At 40.6% G+C, this 23,105-nt stretch overlaps 1 protein-coding gene and 1 long non-coding RNA gene across 3 annotated transcripts in view; one reads left to right on the forward strand and one right to left on the reverse strand.

Annotated features, from left to right (window-relative positions):
- Positions 1 to 22,877, reverse strand: part of GNG2 (G protein subunit gamma 2) — a 54,301-nt gene extending 31,424 nt beyond the window's left edge. Inside the window, exon 1 of one of the 2 annotated variants that reach the window (XM_034433391.3) lies at positions 22,612 to 22,877. The gene's annotated coding sequence lies outside the window, so the exon portion shown is untranslated. Of the gene's footprint in view, positions 1 to 22,575 lie in introns of both variants that reach the window. The other variant, XM_034433392.3, reaches the window with a different exon arrangement.
- Positions 10,235 to 16,443, forward strand: LOC117675074 (uncharacterized). The gene is made up of 3 exons (XR_004594110.3): positions 10,235 to 10,318; positions 16,101 to 16,171; positions 16,361 to 16,443. It is a non-coding gene; the product is annotated as an uncharacterized LOC117675074 (long non-coding RNA).
- Positions 22,878 to 23,105: the final 228 nt, after the last annotated feature.

Here is a 23,105-nt window from a genome sequence, read left to right on the forward strand (position 1 = left end):
CAATTGCAGCTGCCATTTTGGTTTTTTTTTCCTTAAGAAAGACTGAAAGTATTATTAAGGAGTTGAGAAAGAGAGAACTATAAGAGATGGATATGAGGGAGGGAATATTTTTTCTAATATTACTTTCCTGGGAAAAATAATAATTAGATGATTTTTATTGGACTAGTTGATCCTCCTGAAAAACTTTATTCAATCGCGGCCTGCAGGCCACATGCAGCCCTGGACACCTAGTAATGTGGCCGCACAAGTTCATAAACTTTTAACCTTATTATGTGATTTAATACATTAATTATATTACACGTTTTATATGTGGCCCACGACAATTCCCCTTCACGCAATGCGGCTCAGGCAAGCCAAAAGGTTGGTCAGTCATCTATGCTTTTGATCAATCTTCCAATCTGATGCCTTATAGATATGTTACATTTCAGTGTCAGAATTCTTAAGCAGCATCTTGGTTTAGATTCTGAAGTTGGCCCAGTGCATCTGGAGGGCTCTTAAATTGGAGAAGCTCTAGATGAATTTAGTTGCTTTTAAGGATTTTATTATCTATAGTCCAGGGCCTCTCGTTCCAGCCCAACTTTCCTTAAGCCCACAAAACCTTTCCTAAACTTTGTAATTAGCATTGAGAACACCAGCAGTGCCTTGGCAATCATATAATTCAGCACATTAAAAAGATTACAGAGAGAATGAAGCCAAGAACAGGGAATTTTATTGTGGCAAAATGGAGAAAAGAAAATATGGGGAAACAAAGTAAAGGAAATAGCTACATATACATTTACAGTAAAGTCGGTCTGACCTATATAGCTATAGTTTATCAACTTATGTAAAAATATTCCAGCAGATGTACAGAATTTTTTTCAGGAAATCTGTACTGAATGAATATAAATCTTTAGAGACCACATTTGGTTTTCTCATTTGGATAATTCCAGGAACTAAAAGGATGTCCCATATTTTGAAATTAGCAAAGCCCAGACTCTTTAAAAATGGCAAAATAGAATTTGGGCTAAACATGAGAAAAGCACAAAGTCTGCAACAAACAAAACATTTGCTTACAGAAATTTTTATTTTTCTGAATGGTTCTATACTTCCATAGCAAAACAGAAGTTCATTTAGTTCTGATTTATTAGATCATTTTAAAAAAACATGGTATTATATTTTGATGTTTGTTAGTCAAACAATTGAGTTGTAATCAGAATAGTCATAATTTTACTAAAAGTAGACCCTAAAGTCCAATGATTATAATAAAATTTAACTAAGCATGAATAATCCCAACCGACCAATCCCAGAATATTGCTCATTAAGGACATCTTTTCAGGAATGTTCAATCCAAAACAATATGAAGATTCAGAAAACCCGATTGCAGAAAATATGACTTCAGTAAGTTTCTGACTTCTGTAGTTTCTTCCCCAAATCCCCAAAACTTTAACCTTAAACTGTCTACTGTTGACCTCATCCCATTCCTAAAAGGTTTGTAAGGGGCGTGCATAAGTGCACCAGCTTGCCTACCGTCCCTGTCCTAATATTCCTTTTTTACTTACTCGTTTCATGTATTCAAATTATGTTTATACTTTTACCTGTTATCTTATATCTGCTTGACAAATAAACTTATGATATGATATGATATAATAATCACAAGGCATGTATCTCACTGAAAAGCATTCAGAATAACTTGGCTTCTTTGGGAGATGAATAATATAAAAAAAGAAAAAGGTGGCGATTGTGTCATTTGCCAATAGGTAGTATCGTGTTTCCCCGAAAATAAGAGCCTGTCTTATATTTTTTTGAACCCTGAAATAAGTGCTTGGCTTTACTGCCATGTGCTCAAAAGCCCGATTGGGCTTATTATCAGTGGATGTCTTATTTTGGGGGAAACAGGGTACTTTAACATAGTCTTCTGGATGATTTCATCCAGTGGCTTCATGGAAACTAATGGCCTATTTGTGCTTGAAGAACTTCAGTACACCTCCTGCTCAAGAAACCATCATTGAAGTCAACAATACTAGGTAATTTTTGTCCGGTTTCCAACCTCCCCTGAAGGCTGTAGAGAAAGGTCAGACTGCAGCTTCAGAAGGCCTTTGAGGAAATTGATTATTTTGATCCTTTCCAGTTAGGATTCAGCCCTGACTCTAGCACCAAAATAATCCTGATGACACTTGCAAATGACTTCTGGAAGGCATGGGAGTATAGTGATGCATCCATTCTGGCCTCCTTGATCTCTATGTGGCTTTCAGAATCAATGATGTTGTCCTTCTAGGTCAGCTTAGGGGGACAGAATGGGAGGTACAGTAGAGTGGTGGTTCTCCTTCTCTGGGGCCAGTTCCATTTGGTGTTGGTAACTGGAAGAACTCAAGCCCTTGATCTGTGATTTGTGGAGTTTTTCAGGGCTGTAAATTCTCCCACACCTATGTAACCCCACTAGCATGGGTGATGATCCTGATGATACTCTGATGTACATCTCCATCCCTGGTCCATCAAGTGTTGTTGTCAAAGTTCTTTCTCAGTGCTGGGTGAGGAGAAAGGCTCAATTCTAGTAAAACTGAGAGGTTGTAAGTTTTAGGGCTTCCTAATATTGGAGACCTTTCTTTAGTTTTGAATGGTGTGGCATTCTCCAGGCAAAAATAGTATATCTTCTGGACTCTCAACCTTTGTTTGAGCAGATGGCATTTGTGATGAGGGGAGTTTTTGCACAAATTAATTTCATGCACCAACTGTACCCATTCCTAGAGTAGGATTTCTTGCTCACTGTCACTTATAACTTAGTCACACTTCATTTGGATTATTGTAATATACCTTACATAGGGATGCCCTTAAAGACCACTTGTAAATGCCAACCAATCCAGAATGCAGCAACAACATCCCTCAGCACCTTGTTACATTACTATTTTGGGAACTGTACTGGCACACTGGGTTTCTGGGTGCAATTCGAAATGCTGGTCATTATTTTTAAACTCTATCATAGTATGGGGGGAGCATTTACAGAACCGTCGGTCTCCCTTCTCTCAGGAAATGTGCCTTTTTTGTTGCTCTTATTGCAACTCCTTCCATCTCCAAATCTGTTAGGTTTTGAAAGGCACTAAAGTCTTGGCTCTTCCCATGGGTATTGTGTTAACCTGTTGATGAGTCCAACTCTGGCATATATTTTTTAATGGAGATGTTTTATGGAAAAGAATACTAGTTCTCAATTGCTATTGTTTTGCTTCCATCTTTCATCTTGGGTTTTAAGTTTGTCGTAAACTTGCAGTATTTTGATTTGAGCAGCAGTATAATTAGAAGCATATTTTTTTTTAATGACCTGTAATCCCTTTATTTGGGGCGGAGTCTGGGCGAATGCCTTTCCTAATGCCCATATTTTCTCTTTGTGCCCTGATAGAGAAACATCTGTCACTGCCAAGGATTGAACTCTCAACTTTCCAGGTGGAGGGTCAGTGTCTTCTAACACAGAAATACAATCTAAATTCTAAATTTCAGGTAGCAGTAAAACCAGTGCAAGGGAGATGGACACCAGAACATGAGTCCTATGAATATCTTAATTTAAAATTGCTGAGAGATCCAGCAAGTTATTTTGTTGAATTTTCCATTTCACTTGCAAGTCATCAAGTCATAAAATCAAAATGGCTTCTATTCTATGCTCAGGCAGAAAGCCAGACTGAAATAGATATCAGCAATTAGTGTCTTCCAGTACTCATAGCATGATGTGAAAAAAAGCACTTCCTTTTGTTATTTGGGAACTTGTATCTTCCCTGATTAATTGAAACATAATATAATATAGAATTAAGCATTGTTGACTTTTAAGTAATCAACTGAGCTTTGCAGAGGATATGGACTGAGTGCAACAGTGCAACTGCTCTCTGTTTTTCAATCCAATCTGGCAATAGAGATTTAAGATAAACATTTACTATTTTTTGGAAAATTGCCCTCCATGATAAGTCTACTTATCTGGATTCCCAACATGCAGACATTCTGCTAAATGATAGAAAAGAGCTACTAAAACTTTGTCCCTAACTATTGCATGTCTGGATTTCTTCTGCCCAGATATGGTTGTCCTACCTCTACGAAGACAGTTAAACAGGAATAACATTTTTGACTGTCCTTCCCTTGGAGCTTGACTCTTTGAGTTTTGAGTCTTTTGCATAGTTCTGTCTCTGGGATCTAAAAAGGGCAACTACAACACAATTCTTTAAAGCAAATATAAGAAATTAGGTAAATTAGGGACACTCTGTGGTAGCCAATTGAATTTTTGCGAAGAATATGGGTTTACCTAGAAACTGATTTTTGCAAATGCTAAAACTGGCTCTGAATATAACTTCCTATCTAGCCTTTTTTCCTCTTCTATTTTAGTGACTGGTAACACTGGTTCTTCTGTCAGGTTTCTTGACATAAAACTCAGTATATCTGATCTGGTTGTGTCCAGATGAAAGAGAAATAGAGAAAAACAAGTAAAGCATTGCAAACATTCCCAATGAGGGGCTTTATTCTTAAATTTGGGCAACAGATAGAAGGCTGGAAAAGGAAATTTCAACAGGGCAAGGCAAGTCCTATAGTCATGTTCAAAGACACAGCACTTAGCCAGCCTGTAAAACTAAGCATGGTTGGGCCTGCCAAAGATGTAGGCTAAAGTGGGAAATTTAAAAAAATGTCTGGAAGAAGGCAATGGCAAACCACTACCATATTGTTGCTAGAAAACTGTATGGATATTTCTACAAAATCAGAGTTGAGCTCAACTTAAGGCAGTCTTTTCTTGAAGAGCAGGAAATAGGTACTTGGTAAGAACATATTATTTGTCCTTTAACAAAGCACCCCTACTTTCCACAGGACACACGTATACCAACAAGGCAGATGGTTCAGCTAGCAACTGAGAACCATCTTCCTTCAAGACACACCCGCCCACATATCAAATACACAGACTACCACAAGTGTGCACTACTATAGAAAGCAGGTGTCTGGCTCCTCCACAGATACCAGCTGAGCAGACAGAGTCAAACTAGGAATAGAGCACAATGGGAGGAAGTGGCATTACAACAATATGCCAATGCGGAAGTGACAGCTGTGGACATAGCCCTTGCAGCTACTTCCCTGCACCATGCTTCATGCTAGGCTCCAGCTCAAACCACAGAATTTGGTCTTTGGACTGCTAGCCAAGGGAGCGAGAGGGAAATCATTGGTGTTTGCTTCTTTCTCCAACAGAATTTGAGGAATGCCTCTTCCTGCAATACCAGAGAGCCAGATTGGCACTTCTAGATTGAAGCTAGCCATTTCTTCTTTAGCACAAGGGTGAACAATTAGGTACTTCTGGGCCCTGGCTGTGAAATCTTAAAAAAAACAAAACAAAAAAAACCCCAACCAAACAGGTTGTAAGACCTGATGTGAGAAAACACATTCTCACAAGGTTTTGAGGGCTGCGTAAAATCTTGCGTAATCAGCCAGGTGCTCTGGCATCTGAAGACCTGCAATTGCTAAAACAGATTGTAGCTAGCAATATTTGATTCGAATTTACAGTTCTTCTATCCTTGGCAAATTAGTTTTCTTACTTAATAATGGTTGTTTCCTAAATTCAGTGGTAAAGAATATGCTTTACATATAAAAGATCTTTGGTTCAATCTCAAATGACGCATCTGGAGAACTCTACAATCAGAGACACTAAAGAAATCCATTAGTCAGAAATGGATCTAATATTTACAGGAAGTAGTGATGGGCAATTCTATTTTCTCCCCAAATTTGTATTTCCAAATACTGTTACTTAGCCAGTACCTAGCAGGATACAGATGACTTTTTAAAAAGCCATACTGGATCAGAATTACCGATGATAAACTAGATGCCTATGAAGCATCTACAGTGGAATATGAAGACATAATTTCTCAAGAATGGATGTTCAGTGAATACTGCCAACCTTTCCCCTCCCTGTTCCACCTTCTTGACTGGACTCGTGTTCTTATCCACCAATAGTGAGTCATTACCCTTCAAATCTGTCCTCCTCTACATGGCCTTGGGAGAATGTGGTAAATCAAGGCTGTTTCTCATTTCAAAGATCTTTATTCAGGGGGCCTTCCAACTGCACTGTAGCCTAAAATTCTTAGAATCATAGGGCTGAAAAGGACCCTGGAGGTATTAAGAGTCAAATTTCCTGTCCAGGGTAGGAGACCTTATTAAATCCTGGATAAATGGCTGTCCAATCTTTTCTTGAAGGCCTCCAATGAAAGAGCATCCAAACTCTGGGAGGCAAGGTGTTCCACAGACAGTTCTTACTGTCAGGAAATTAGTTCCAAATTGGATCTGTCTTTAATAAGTTTCCACCCATTGCTTTTTGTCTTGCCTCAAATGCTTTGAATAATAAGTCAACCCACTCCTCCCTGTGACAGCCCCTCAAGTACTGGAAGATAGCCTGTTACCTTAATCCTTCTCTTTGTTAGGCTAGAAATATCTACCGGTAGTTTCCTTAACTGTTCATCATATGGTTTAACCTCTAGTACCCATCATCTTTTTCGTTCTTTGTACTCTTTCTAGGGTTGCAGCATTTTTTGTATCAGACCTGGACACAGAATCCCAAGGGTAGCCTCACTAGTTCAGTATAGAGCATTATATCACTTCTCATGATCTTGATACTATCCTCCTGTTGATGCAGCCTAGGACTGCATTCGTTTTTTAGGTAGTTGCAACACACTGCTGGCTCATATCATCTCAAACAGCAGAATAAGCACATCTGAAATTTCCCAGAATAAATTCTTCTATTATGTCTAACTTCCTGTTTCCCAAGCCTGTAAAAGCCCGTTGCTTGATGTGGATCATATATCCAACAGCAGGATGCTGAGATAATACATTTGGAAAATATGCACTGAAACCTATTTCCATGGGGAACGAAACTTGAGGAAAAAAAATATTTAGGAATGGTGATGGCTTCAATTCCTGGTTCTAATTACAAGAATTGTTATGACCTTCCTTATTCTGGCATCTCCCAGCAATTATCCCATTATGCTCTCTAGCAAAGGCTGTCTCCAAACAAGTTCATGGTTATGATTTAGTAGAGTTCTCACTCAAGACACAAATGACAGGTTCAAATGATCTTACTTTGTACTTATGCAAAGACCTAGCTCTCTGTAGAAGATTCTTATGCTGGGACAGTTGAAAGGAAACAGAAGAGGGTGACTAACAACAAGGTAGATGAACTCAGTTACAGTAGTTATGAGTGTGTTGTTGAAAATGATGAAGACCAGGTTAAATCGTAGGCAGATAATCATGACAAAAAATTTTCTATGTGGTTATTAAAAGTTAACAATTTGGTGGCACATCATCCTCATCATCAAACACAGGGTAAATCAACTGGACTTGTATTACAGTATCTACTGGTTCATGTAGTATACTTTTTTTTTTTAGAAACAGAGAAATATGGTTTTTTTCTTTTTCCAAGTTATCTTTGCTCAGTTTCTCTTGCAAATGTCTGCAAGAAAACAACCAAGCTCAGAGAGCACCAGATTACCCACAATTCAACCCTGAACTACAAATGTTCTCTTCTATTGGTACTATCTACAACAGCGGTGTCAAACTCACGTTGTCACAGCGGTGTCGCGTGACGTATAGGGACTCCCCCCTCGCTAAAACGGGTGTGGGCGTGGCCAGCGTGTGATGGATCCGGCCTGTGGGCTGGGAGTTTGACAACCCTGATCTACAATATTTGGTAAAACTAGGCTCCTTATGGTTTCAAACTCAATCTTTTTCACCTCTTTCTAGAAGGGACAATTGTTCCTTCTGGCCTGTTGTTTAAAAAAAGGCAAACTGTGAAAATGGTAGCATGGAAACATCTCAAAGTCGCAGTTGGTGAAGTATAATTTTAAATGGGATATAAGAATCTGAAGGACACATTCTGGAATGGGCTTCCAATTTCAAACAAACCTGAGTCACTGTTACATCTATCATCATATTTTGTTTGGAAAAATGTATTGAACACAATTATTGGCTTTTGTTCTAATATATATTCCTTTTTATAATTGCTACCTATATAGGAACTATTATGATCCACGGAGTGCATACAACCCTTTCCACAACGTATCTCTTAGCAAAAGTGGGGAATCCTTTGTGGAAATGGGGATCCCTTTTTCCTTAACATGCGTCTGGCCTGAGATATTTTTCCAAGGGCTGCAACCCTGTAACAATTTACTCAAAGCTAAGTCCCTCATAATACGACTTCCAAGAAGTTTATATAAGATTGCAGCTTTATAAAGCAATCCTTCCTCTATTGTTGAGGCCTCCAGACAAATTCCAAATCCTATGGTCTGACAGGATAGAAAAGAAAGGATTTTAACATCCGTTCTCTTCTTCCAACCAAGTTATTTCAATTTTTTTTTCTAAAAAATATCCTCAAATTGAAACTAGGAGGAAAAAGCTGATCCATAGTTGGTTTAGGAGTGCTTTGAAGTTTAGCTTGGGGGGTCAGAAGAGCTGCAAATCCACTTTAGCATTTCTCTTGCTTCCTCATATTCCTTGTTTTTTTTACATCAAAATCCTGATAGAGAGACTCAGAGAGGGTGTTATAATTTATATGGCTCTCCAAATGATGTCTTTTCCCTTACCTTCAGAAGAGGACATCTGAAAAATCCCACAGCTTCTGGAACTACCTCCCAGGACTACAGTATGTCACTGCATTTTCCATCACAACTAAAATGTCATCCTTCCTTCACATCACTACTTTCCCTCAGGAAAACATAGTGAAGCTACACAGGGCAAATTGTGCTAGATTAACTTTTCCCAATAAGGTTTTTTGGCTGGAACGTCTGGGAGACCCCCAGTTCAAAGAGATTTCAAACCTCCCAGATTCTGGATGGATGCAGTAAAGTGACCTGAGCCATCTGTTTTCTATGATTGGATGTTTTCTTTTTACTTTGAATTGGTTGATTGATTTGCTGATGACTGATCTACTGCCCTTTTATTGTATTTTAATGTGAGATTTTCTGCTTTGGTGATGCTTAGTCCCCAAATGCTTTGATAGGAATGCTAAGAATAATAACAACAGTAAATATTGTAGTATTAAAAAATAACATATTTCAGTGGTACTCCCCAGAGAAACAGTTTAGCACAAGTATTTCATGCATGTGTTCTGACCTAGGCTTCCTGAGTCAGTAAAACACACGAGTAGTCCCGAAAACCTCTTTTATTGCAACAGCTGTGAATTCTGTTCATTCACAGATGAGTACCAAATAGTTGTAAAGAGTCCTTTGGGATAAGGCTGATAATCACCCACCTTTACTTCCCTTGACACATTACCAAACACCTAATTGGCAAAGCCACACAGAGTCCAGAATCAAACAGAGCTTCAGACTTTAAACTGAACAGAATTAACAATGTTGCTTCCTGCAAAGGCCCATGTGCCTTTGCTCCTTTTTTAAGTTTTATGGGAGGGGCCAATCATCTCCAAGCCCTACTCCCAAGTCGTCCCTTTTGTTTTAACTGTTCTTGCTTTCTGGCAGCTCTGTGCATGCGTGCACTGGGAACAGGTTCCCCATTCCTCTGCCTTGCTGAGGTCCAACTCTGGAGGCTCTGGAGGCAGCACATACCTTCCAGATGGCCCTTTCTCTGCCTCCAGTGCAGAGCCCTCGTCCAAGCCTTCCCCAGATTCCAGGACTGGCCCATGTTCCTCCCCAACCTCCTCACTGTCCGACTCTGCTGCCAGCTCCGCAGGCTGCCGGCAGACCACAACAGTGTGGCGAAGAAAGAATCCACACAGAATTGAGAAAGAGAGCCATTGTGTCAATCAGACCAGAGGGTGGGGGTTTCCCCCCCTTTTTTGAGAACTCTGGAGACTATTTTGCATGGCTGAGCCAAATTACTATAGCAACAGCATGAGTCAAGTGGGTGGATTTCTTGTGGGCTCTTTTAATGACTCATTTTTATTTATTTGTTTCTTGAAGAAGAAATGCCTCAAACATATTTTCAAACTGTAAAATTATTTTTTAAAAATCTAAATATCATAGCATAATATAGACACCTTTCTCTAAAAAATCATACTCCCACAGATTGTATACCATAATAATAGTTGTAATCTTTGGAGGCTTCCTCAGAATTATCCTCCCGGTGATGAATGGGTTGGGGACAGCAGGCGGAGTCAACATCCAAGCAGCTGTCTTTGGATTACGAGATAAAAGTAGGCAAACTTAATATAATTTTGTGAACTGTTTAGATAGGTAGCATCATCTTGCAATATAGGAAGTAGCAATATTTTTTAAATACCATGCGGAATGTGAAGAGACGTCTTCTCAGGAACAAACATAGGAAAGCATAATAAGCCGCATGAGTTAACTCACCCCCATCTAACTGGAAGAGGAAAAGTGGGGTAAGTAAACTTAGGTTAATATGTCAAGAAAAACTAGATTCTAAATTAAGGAAATTGGGAGTCCATGGTAGGAAGTTTTGGAACAATTTTAAGCCTAAGCAGTATTTTACAATACTGTACCCAAAATGTTCAGTATCCAATATGATGAACTCTTCCTTAGATAATATCTTAAGGAACATGTTTGCATTCAAAAAGCCACAAGACTTTTCATGAGGTTACAATTTTATTCTGATCTGGGAAGGGGCAACTAGTTATTAGTTATCTACCTAGAACTCCTTGCTTCACCAACAATCACTGCCCCATGTTCCTTAACTGCTCTCCTTCCAGCTCAGAGCTTGATGACTGGATATCAGATTTAATTGGCAAGGAGGCAAAAATTAACATGGATGGAATGCAGTAGGGGAATGGGACAAAATAGGTAGGACCATGCGTTATTTTGTTTTTCCTTTGCTTTATGCGGTGTTGTCTGTTTCAGACCTTAGGTAACAACTTTATTATGCTCACTAAAAACTTTGAACATGCATCAGCAACAGCATCTGCAGGATGTTTGTGTGTGTGTGTGTGTGTGTGTATGTGTGTAAGGAGATCAATGATGACAGAGTGTTGCAATGAAATTTCTTACTGCTTTTGAACGTTTAACAAAGGGATGGGGCTTATATTGCACCATCTACTGTCTTTTTTCAGACAACTTTAACTTACAACTATTAGTTCAGACACCATTCAAAATTACAACATCACTAAATGAAGGGACTTACAACCCCTATTCAAAATTATAGCCGCTGCAGAGCCTGCGTGAACAAAATTTGGGCACTTGGCAATCTGCCCAGTCTTACAACTGACGGCATGGATGCTGCAGTGGCCCCACCACCTATCTTCCCCCTTCATCTCGTTCCGTTGAGTTCCTGTAGGATTGGGGGTGCTTCCTCACCACCCAGTCACGGCTTGGACCTTTACCTTTTCTATAGATCTACTTTAGGAAGCAGGAATCTGCCGCATGGACTTCCTACCTAGAAGTTCCTACACAGTATTGTCCCAGAAGTGGACACCATTTGGGGAGTGGATACAATGAATTGCAGCCGCTCTAGTATAGAGACTGCTTCCAGGACAGTGTCCCATGGATTCCACAATGGATAGGGAGGTTAAGGGGCGGAGCAGCTGACTCTCCTTCCTGAATGCGATCTTCAGATCACCATAAATCTGAAGATCATTAACTTTTCCAATGTCAGCAATAAGTCCTTAAAGGATTTCCAGAATTTTATAGAAATATTTTAACCCTGTTCAAACAAGCCAACTCTATATTCTTTTCTTTTCTTTTCTTTTCTTTTCTTTTCTTTTCTTTTCTTTTCTTCTTTTCTTTTTGCTCAATATTCTAACATTCTTGATCTTTTATTTAATATTAAGATGCTTTTGTAGGGATTGATCTCTGTCCAAATCTCCTTTTTCCCATCTCAACCTTTTCTCCAAGATTCTAATAGTCCTTTTTGTAGTTCTAGTAATAGGTCATCCCCAGATCACATTTCAACTCATGACTTATTGCATAATCTGAAAAACCACTTCTTCCTGATTTCACTGACCAGTCCCACTTGGGTAGGCAGAGAGGGAATGTTATGGTTCCCATCAATTAAAGAACTTCAACTGGCAGGGTCTAGGCCAGGGGTCTCCAACCTTGGCAACTTTAAGACTTGCGGACTTCAACTCCCAGAATTCCTCAGCTAGTCCACAAGTCTTTTTTTTTATTTTAAATATTGTATTAATTTTAAAAGTAAAACAATGGACATTGCTCAGCATCTCTGGTTTCTAACATTTGCGTCTAAATCAAGTTAATAAGTAATCTATTCCTTGATCTATATACAAATTTACATATCTCCTATTTCATTATATATCAAGTATGTAGTATTTTACTTCCTAAACAACTATGCATGTATTTAATAAACCTATATTACATTCACAAATTCAATATACATTGAAATTCACAAATTCAATATACCAGTCCACAAGTCTTAAAGTTGCCAAGGTTGGAGACCCCTGGTCTAGGAAGTAATCCTTCTCTGCTGTTGTCTCTGACCTATGGAACAGCTTGTCCCCAGAGGCAAGGCTGAACCCTCCCTCCCCTCCTGGCCTTCCAGAAGACCATTAAGACCTGGCTCTGTCAACAGGCCAGGGGTCCAGGAGTGCTATGCAGCCCTGGGGGTAATTGGTGGGCCAAAGGTGCTCCCTCTGCTTTTTAACTTTGGAATCAGCTCTTTTAATTTTGTTTTAATCTAGTTTTTAAACTGTTTTAGGCATAGCTTTTAAATCATTTTAGTGTTTTATGTGAGGCAAGTGATATAGAAATGAGAGAGAGAGAGAGGGAGGGGGAGGGAGAAGGAGAGACAGAGTGAGATAGATAGATAGATAGATAGATAGATAGATAGATAGATAGATAGATAGATAGATAGATATTGATTTTGACCTCTTAGTTGGTGGCTCTTGAGGGCTACATCTAAATTTAGTTTATTATTTTTTCTATTCCTTTTTGAAATGTTTTATATTGTCCATAAAAAAGATTTGACATATATGATATATTTTTTTCATTTATTGTTCGGATGCATTTTATCTTACTTTAAATTGTTTTAAAATTCACAATCATAGGAAAATTACAGATATACAAAATAAACGCGTAACTAAATTTCAGCACTGAGATCTGAAAGAATTCAAAGGCCCTAAAATTAGAAAACAGATGCTACACTGGGCCCTGGCTTAGGGGATGCCCAACCCTGCTTTTGGTGCATCACCAGGCAATGCATCACATGGAAAATGACTACAGTGACATTTTGAACATGAAACATTCGTTTATGTGACAAAACAAAGCAGAATTTCTCAGCTCGGGTCATTATGTGTTCTAATTGCTCTGCTTGCATACAATACATTCACAAAACATGTACATACCAGTGGTAGGTTGCCCCCGGTTCAGACCAGTTCGCAAGAACCAGTAGTAAAACCGGTGGGAGGCTCCACCCACTGACTCGGACGTCATCATAGGTGATCTGCGCATGCGCAGAAGAGCACACGCGGGCATGATGTGAACCGATAGTAAAGGTAAATAGAACCCACCAGTGGTGGGATTCCGCCAGTTTGCACCACTTTGGGAGAACTAGTTGTTAACTTTCTGAGCAGTTTGGTAAACTGGTTGTTGGAAGAAATCATTAGGGCAGAGAACCGGTTGTTAAATTACTTGAATCCCACCACTGGAACCCACCCCTGCTACATACACAAATGAACTATACCAGTGGTGGGTTCCTCCCGGTTCGGCCGAGCCGGTAGCGGTGACAATATGACATCACCGAACTGGTTCTCTTTGTTCGGGAGCTGGGCCCTCCTGCCCCCCAACATTATTCTTACCTTTTATTTGGCCCCACCCCCAATCTATTCGCTGCTTCCCGAGTCCCAGCTGATTGGCTAGAAGGAAAACTGTTTAAACTCTTGCCGCAGGACTTCAAAGGGCCGTCCTACAGCTGATCAGTGTTAGACTGATGTGTGGTGGTAGACCAGTGTGCTCGAAAAACAAATGGGTAGACCGGTGCCTCCAAAAACAAATGAGTAGACCGGAACGCTCCAAGAACAAATGGGTCGATCAGTACAGCTCTGCAAGCAGTTAAAAGCCTGGTAGACCTCTGCTAAATCCTAAAGAATTGTCACATGACCACCAAACCACGCCCACAAAATAAGCCACGCCCACAGAACCGGTAGTAAAATAATTTAGAACCCACCCCTGAACTAGGTCCACCCTGACCTTCCTTGATCTCTCTCTGGTTTTTGATACTATCAAACATCATATCCTTCTGGAGGAATCCACAGTGCTCCCCACTCCCCAAGCCCACAGAACCGGTATTAAAATTTTTTAGAACCCACCCCTGAAGTATACCTCTTGGATTCTTAAGAAATAGCCAAAGAGGAGAGAGGGAAACCTGAAATCAAATTAGAGCAGAAAGTTATTAATCTAGAGTGCTCTCTTTTTTCCCAGGGGAAGTGGCCATAAGAGTAATGTGAGGCAGAAATCTTCATTCAATCTCTCCAGAGACTCAGATCATTCTGCTGCCTTTATAGAAAGGTAGACCCAACACAATTATAAATAATGGCCGGGGCCCACTGAGATTGCAAACAGAGACTTCCTTTCCAGAATGTACCCTCTGGAGAAAAGGCACAAAACTTTTGTTGAGTCTGCAACAGTTGGGAAAAAAAAGCAAAAAAAGCAAAATATAAACACAAACTTACTACACACCAACTGCATATTATTCCTTTCCCCCCCACTCCATCCCTGAAAAGGAAAGCGGCTATGCCAATTATCTGCACTCGTGACTGAGAATCAGCAATGATTCTGTAATGCACTTCCTGGTGTTCCCCACAAACAGAACACAAACAAGCAGAAGCAGATGCTGAAAGCTGCCCCCCGCCAGCTGCTGAAATGACTGTTTCATCCACAGGCAGTTAATTCTGCACCTTGATACTGTAGTTCTTGACCTATTAAGTAAGAGGAATGCAAAACTAATTCCTAGGAGGGTCTGTCAACCAGTATATATATCCCAAAGAATGGAAGCACACAGACATCTAAAATCCCTTTTCTTTGAGCCGGGGCTCATATTACCATATGTGGTGGACATGTGTGGGTTCTAAATTTTTTTATTACCGGTTCTGTGGGCGTGGCTTATTTTGTGGGCGTGGCTTGATGGTCATGTGACAATTATTTAGGATTTAGCAGAGGTACTGATCTACCAGGCTTTTAACTGCTTGTAGAGCTATACCGATCTACCCATTTATTTTTGCCGGCACTGATCTACTCATGTATTTTTGCAGGCACTGGTCTACTCATTTATTTTTGCAGGCACCGGTCTACTCATTTGTTTTCTTTTAACACTGATCAGCTGTAGGGCGGCCCTTTGAAGCCCCGTGGCAAGAGTTTAAACAGTTTTTTTCCCTCTAGCCATCAGCTGGGACTCAGGAGGCAGCAATAGATTGGGGGTGGGGCCAAATAAAAGGTAAGAATAATGTGGGGGGGGGCGGGCAGAACCGGTTCGGTGACATCATATCGTCACCGCTACCAGCTCGGCGGAACCGGGAGGAACCGACCACTGACTAAAATCCACACATGGTTGGAAAAAATGACAAAAAAACACATAGACTTTAAACCAGAGATTTTTTTTATTAGGAATTGTGCCAGAAACATACAATAGAGAATTGAGATATTTGATTGTGAATGTATTGACAGCGGCTAGAATTGTGCTTGCGAAAAACTGGAAAAATGAGAAAATACCAACGCAAGATGAAGTTATTAAGAAAATCATGTGCTGAAATGAGTAAATTGACATTTGAAATTAGAGAACAAGAAGATAAACAATATTATAAGATATGGGATTTATTTTACCAATGGCTAGATACTAAAACATGGAAATGAAATATGAAATATAAAATGAATGTTATAATATAATATGTGAAAACAATTTCTTTTGGAATGCCATTGTTAGATAAATGACAAATGAGGATAATGATATAAAGATATATATCAGGTTGATGATATGAGAAATTAGATAATTTGTAAAACGAAGCACAAGGGATTTGTAACCGATCGACACACTGTTTGCAATTGTAAGGGATGATGGATGTTTTATGTTTTGTTTGTTTAAAAATAAAAAAAAAATTCAAAAAAATAAAATAAAATCCCTTTTCTTTGTTTTGCAAGTCTGCAACTGAATCAGAAAGCAGAAGTTTGTTTGTACCCAAAAGACTTCTCTTTTCTTTTCACTAGTGTTGCTTGTGATAATCGTAAGATCAACAAAAGCTGTGGTGGGCCACAAGGAAGAAAACCACGTATGAAATGTATGAATCATTGATGTACAGCAAGCAATATGAGTGGATCATTTCCCAACACAAATTGAATTCCAGCTGAATTCTTCCCAGCCCAGTAAACTAACCCCTTCCTCCCCGCCCCCACCCAGGAACCTCCCTTGAACCACAATTTGGGGTTTCAGTTTGATTTGAATAGCACCCTTTTTGCCCATTTTGCAGCCATCCGAAGAGAAAGTCCCCCTTTTATTCAACAAGCAGATTCGATGTTGCTTAATTCATGGCGAACAATGGCTCAGGGAACCGACGGCACCAAGCGCGCCCGGCTTTGCGATGAAGTAGCTTTACGAGAGAGAGAGCTCTAATTATATGCATCTTCTGAATAAGTAGCCATAGTGCATTATTTTTGGAACAGAGTGAGAAGAAAATGTTTGCAGAATCTGAATACTTTCTCCTCCCGAAATCTGAAAGCTGGTCATTAAAAAAAACAAAACAAAAAACTTTTATGTATATATGTGTGTACGTATGTGTGTATGTTTGTATTAGATTTATGTCGCCCCTGTCCCTGCTAAAGTGACTCTGAATGTATTTGCATTTGGAGTATTTACGTTTCTATGTTTCCCCAAAACCTTATTTCCTCCCCCAGCAGTACACAAATGTGTTACCAAATTCAACACCATCTAGAGTTTTTGGAGTGATTTCAGTTCATAAATCTTATAAATAAAGTAAAAAAAACAATAACAAATGAACAAATCAATTAAACAACAACAATAATAAGCAGAATAAAAATGATGAGGAAAAAAATCGAATCGAATCAAGAAGGAAGCAGTAGTCTGTATCTTGAAAATGGTTTTCTAAAATACCTCAGATTTTTTTTTTAAAAAAGTTCTTTCATCTAGTGCTGGAAGGGCTAGAACGTAGAGCTATACAATATAGAGCCATGCAAGTATTCCAGACAGGAGATCCCGCTAATCAAAATCTCCTTTCTCCTATGACTTTCCCCTGTGCATACCCAGGTTTTCCTTCTGAGCAATATACATTACAAGCAAACTAAACCCAGACTGCCATGCAGATGGACCAATATTACCAGGTTAGTTTCAAGAGATAAATCCATTTTCTATTTTAATATCAAGCTGACCAGTGGTGGGTTGCCCCCGGTTCAGACCGGTTCACAAGAACCGGTAGTAAAACCAGTGGGAGGCCCTGCCCACCGCCTTGGATGTCGTCATCGGAGATCTGCGCATGCGCAAAAGCTTCCGTTGCGATCCCGTTGCGAACCAGTAGTAAAGGTAAGTAGAACCCACCCCTGAAGCTGACCCTTCTACATACTCTAGCCCAGGGGTCTCCAACTTGGCAACTTTAAGCTTGGCGGACTTCAACTCCCATTGAAGTCTGCCAGACTTGCCGAGGTTGGAGACCACTGCTCTAGCCAGCTCCGTCTTATCATCTGCTTGTCATTCTCCTTGGTCATCGCTGCATTTCTGGACCCTACTTAGGCTTCTGATCTGCCAAAAGGTGATAGACGGGGATCAGGAGGTTAAGGGCAGAGGATCAGGAGGGCTGAATCCAAAACCACAGAATGCAACAAGCATACATCCTGACCTCCACAAAAGCTGACTTCATTCACATCCTCCAATTATCAAACTAGAGATGAAAACTGGCTGAAATCATTTAACCCAAAGCACATACCACTGAATTGGTGGGTTACAGGCAATTTTTTTTTTCTTATCTTACCAACAAAATCTACCAATTAGATTAGAACTCCTATTTTGCATAGAACAGTTTGGAGCAGTATTTCTCAATCTTAGCAACTTTAATATATGTGGACACCCAGCATGGGACTTCTGGGAATTGAAGTCCACATTTCTTAAATTTTCTGAAGTTGAGAAACACTGCTCTATAATGACCCTGCTGAATCAGTAATGATAAGGACAGTAGTTCATTGGCTCTAGAGGAGCGAGGCTGGGAAGGCTAGCCTAGGTGGCTGAACTGAATTTACATCTGCATCTGAATGAACTTTCTATCCTAAATCCTCTCTGGCTACCCATTGCATTATCAACTGCCTGCGAGGGAACATGAATAGAAACCTATGAATAGGAACCTGGACTTGGAATGAAGGAGGCGGCTTCATGTTACATGCCTGCTATGGCTAAGCCAGCCACCATCACTTGGCTTCCGCTTCCTCTATGGTAGACAGGAGTGACAACATTGGGCAGGGGAATTTTAATGATGCTGATAAAGCATTTTGCATGAAGCCCTATGCAAAACATTGCACAAAAATAGTGATCTGTTAAAAACAGGAACATATCCCGCCATCTGCTTCTAATTATGAATCCTGTGGAGTACATAAGGAACTGCCTTTGTTCAGGCCAAACTCTTTGTCCATCTTGCTCAGCAGCGTCTTTCTTACTGGGAACAACTCATCAAAGTTTCAGGTGGAAAAGAGCTCTTTTTTTAAAAAAAAAAATTATTTTGCCCAGAGCTGAACCAAGCCTTTTGCATGGGAAGCCTGTAATCACATGTCAGGCTGTCAATCTGCTATCCTTCCAGCCATGGGTTTATTACTTCGCACCTGAGGACCCTGTCATTTGTTAGCGACAGACGTATTCAGCAGAAAACATATGGGATTTTTCTCTCTAGAAATCCATCCCCCCTCCCAGTTTATGCAAATTTAGCCATGTGCCCTCCTCTTGAAAAGATGTGCCTCCGAAGTAAATTACAAAAAGGTCCATAAAATGAGAGCCTCTGAAACCTTATTTGAAAAGTCAAAGGGAAAACAACAAAACAAGCATTAGGGTTTGATTTAATGCAAAGGATCATGTAGATCAGGGCTCGTCAACCTTAAACACTCAAAGAGCCACAAAGGTCCTACTTGGGAGCCCCCGTTCAATTCTGGAGCCGAGCTCCCCCATAATAGTCGCCTCCTAGCACGGCGTCCTTTTTCCTCTACCTGCCCTAACCAAAAGTCCTGTCAATTGTGGTGCTGACCAGCAACAGGGAGCCGCAGCAGAGGGATGAAAGAGCCACATGTGGCTCCAGAGCTGCAGGTTACTGACCCCTGATGTAGATCATAAAGTGGAACTTGTAGCTTTCCACAGTTCCTTGGAATTTATCTCTTCCAATAAACCTGTAGGACACAAAGTTCAGATATAATAGGGGCCCCAATAGAAGAGAATATCTGCAACTCGGGGTTGAACTGCGACATCCTTGATGTTTTCTGATCTTGGTAGTTTGCTTGTAGATGTTTCCTTACTCAGGTAATATCATAAGTGCTAATCAATGTGCTAGTGCCAGTGACTAGCACTGTGACCATTACTAGCCAAAAGCACTGATGATATTATTGAGTCAGGTAAACAACCAAGCTCAGAGAACACCAAAGATGCCATAATAGGGGCTACAGTACAAACACAGCTGTTGAACCACCAACTTCCTCACTTTAGTAGTCTATCCTGTTTCAAAAGTATATCAGCCTTATATGACTCTGGAAAGTCTCAAGCAGGGTTAAAGCCAGCAGCCTTTCCTTTTTGTATGCGTTTGCGGCTAGACTGGCTTTGAATGTGGGGATTCCTTTGGACAGACTGGGATAGAGCTGCTCATTTCTATGAATTGGCCTAATCATTTTTTTTTTTTTTTTTGCATGACAGTAGTAGACAACTATATCAGCTATTGCCCCATCCAGGGACAGTAAACTACACAAATCAGTTAAGAGTTTTCATGGTCTGAGCTAACGGGACAATCAATTTCATTGGGTGAATTTATTTTAAAATGTTCTGAGATACTCTGTGGTGACATTATGGGAAGATTCAGAAAGGACAACGCTGTGTCAGTTATCAGTTTAGGAATAATTACCATGTCTTTCTTTTAAATAAAAACAAAGTAAAAAAAAACACAGGAAAAACAAAACATCAAATACCGTTGTCCATAAATAAGATCTACCACGGTCTCTATCATCCACGAGTCTTCATCGCAGAGGATTTTTAATATGCCACACCCATTGAGGAAATGCCAAACTGCTTCAAAACAAAAGTCGAGTGCTGTAGCTTTCTACATTATCTTTAAACAAATTGCACTGTAATTCACTCAAGAGCCTTAGGGCAGAATAGCTGATTATATGTGGAGAATTCCACACAATCCTGTTAACATGAAAGGAACAGGTGGGTGTGGCAGCTTCTGTTATAGCACATAAACCGAGAGAAATTGAGGTAAGTTCTGCAGTTTGAAAACCTGCCCAATTTGATCCCAAATCACCCCACAAAAGCAGCTGGGAAAAAAGGTTGCTCTTTTGTGTGGATTGCAATTTTATTTTATTTTTTAAATCAAGGGCTGCTTTGGCTGTTCGCCAGGAGAAGCCACTACAGATGCTATTTTCTTAAGATAACAGGAAGCTTGCAGACATAACCGCTCACAAGAGAGATCACCGGATTTGATGTCACTGCAGAAATCACTTAAATATATTATGGGTGGGGGGAGTAATTATAAATGGTTCCCCTTATGGACAAGAAACAACAGGTACCTTCTGCAATGGTTACTGATATATCCAGATGCTCAACACCATTAACTTTTATGGGTTGCCATAATGCATGATTAATGTGAGAAAAGCTAAGAGCGGAGAGAGGATGCAGAGTTTATTTCATAAAATATAAATGGATTTGTAAACTGTTTTTTCCCCTTGCAGTTTATTTCTCAGAGTTGCTGCCTTGCAAATTAGATTTCACTCCACTCCACCCTCCCTAAACTCAGTGGGACATTTCTGAGCAAATATTGCACTGCAACATTCAGGTTCCCGAGTTTCAACATCAGAAAAAAAGAGAGAAAAAGATGCTTATTTTGCTATAGTTACTTCCGACTCTTCGGGTCAACAAACCAGGTTCCTTTTTAAGAAATCAGAATTAACAGTTTCACATTTGATCCACGTCACGTCTCTTTCTTCTGAGAATGCTTTTTGAAGAGAAGTTGCCCACAAGAAAAAAAAAATGAGACATTTGCAATTATTTAGTGCTATTTTGAAAAAAAATAATAATGAGAGTTTAGGGGAAAATATGTTGAGAAGCTAATCTCCAGCTTTTAAAACAGATGAAACAAGAAGCAGGAAAGCAGCTAATTTCCATTCCACAAAGATTAACAGGCGGGTTTTCTAAATTCAGCCTTTGTTCTCCCAGTCTGAAATTTCTTTCATGGCCTTTTGTTAATAGTTTTGCCCCTAAGCCTTATTTCCACAATCTCAGAATTCAGCAAAGATGCACCCATGCCTGCTTTATGAATGGGAGAAGAATAAAGAGGAACGGCGGATCCATTTGCTTTCAAGAGAAACCCAGCCAGGTTGCTCATTCATTCTACACAACCACTTTAAAAACCTACTATCTACCCACAGGTCGGGAAATAAATACGAAGCCCTCCTTCCTCCTCACCCATTTGGTTATTTTACACTTGAATATGATGTGATCAAACAAAATAAGGTTTTCCCCACCCTAGTAGATTTCCAGTCCATGAGCCACCCAAAATCTCAGCAGCAACAAAAAAAAATCCCCTAACATGGAGAAATATTTGCTGATGAAGGAGCCAATTCACAATGTTTTAATTTTTCCACCACTGCTCTGCCCCCAGCCAGCTTCTCTAGGGAGGGAAGCAGGAATAACTTTAACAGACAATACCAAGCACCAGATATTTGTAAGTGTGGGTGGAATTTCTCTTTCCCTCAACCTAGTAAATATATATGAATCTGAATCAAACCTCTCCATCCACGCACCCTCCCATCCCATCCCATCCTCATCATCATTAGTTATTGTCATTATTATTATTATTATTATGTAACAATGCCTGATCTGAACAAAGAGAGCTGCAGAGAACAAATGCATAAGAGAAATTGGGGGGGGGATCACTCCTCCTCCCCTTCCTCCCCCCCCCCCCATCTCGAGCGCAACGGACAGGATTGAATTCACGCCTATTTCGAATTAGCCCTAACAACTGGACAATGCAACCCTGGGGTGACACACACTACAATGCAATTTTAATGCAGCTACGGCAGAAAGCGATTTTGCAAGGAGTTGCCACTCACTCCCATTCACACACACGCTTGCACGCGAGCCAGAGAGAGCCGGCGCGCAAGGTTGGAGTGAGTGCAAAGCATTCATCCATTTGTCTCGCAGTTGCTCTGCCTGGGGTGGAGGCTCATCCGTCAAACCTTCCTCTCTCTTATTAAGCCCGGGCACCCATCGGTTCTCATTTCCCAATTCCTGGGTTGCAACAGCTCGGTCTTTCCCCACGATTGGTGGCGATTTGCTAGCCCGGCGATCCGACTCCAAGCCGAATCCGCCCGCTCCATCCCCGCATCTCCGACTTTCTCCCGGACCCATCAGGCAGGGAATGGGCGGAACGCAGAAGCGGCGCGTTGGAGCAGCAAAGGGAAACACGCGCCGCTTGGGAGAAGAAATGCTTACATCTGCACCTTCTCTCCCCGGCTTCGGCTTATCTACCTGGCGGAGAGGCGATCCCGGAGAGCCGTCGGCGCAGGGCAGGCGAGAAAAACCTTCCCTCCGAGACTTCTGCGCCCTGGATCCAGCTGCGAGATGTGGCAAGGAGGCGAACTCGCCCGGGCGCGGCGCTTAGGAGCAACAGCTGATGGAGCGGAGGAGCGAGCAGCTAGCCAAAGAGCGAGCAGCGCCTTAGCCTGCAAATAAAGTCCCACCCAGTCTTGCCTGTGATATCAGCTCCTCGTTGTACAGGAAACGGAACATCCACCACTTCCTCCTCTAGCTACTGGGGGGGGGTGTTTTTGGTTCTTAACTGGCAGCCCCTGTGGTTGCCCAACTGGTCTGCAAGCCTTTCTTTTTACTCCAATCCTTTGCTTCTTTTTTTTTAAAAAAAGGGTGGAAGGTTTTTTTTTTTCCCCTCCCCTCTTTTCATTTTTTGAGCAACATCTTTCTACAGTCTTTATCTTGAGGCAAGCTTTTAGCAGCAGCAGAACATT

The sequence above is a fragment of the Pantherophis guttatus genome, chromosome 1 (assembly GCF_059756535.1).
Source record: "Pantherophis guttatus breed Tessera chromosome 1, ASM5975653v1, whole genome shotgun sequence".
NCBI classification, from domain to species: Eukaryota; Metazoa; Chordata; class Lepidosauria; order Squamata; family Colubridae; genus Pantherophis; species Pantherophis guttatus.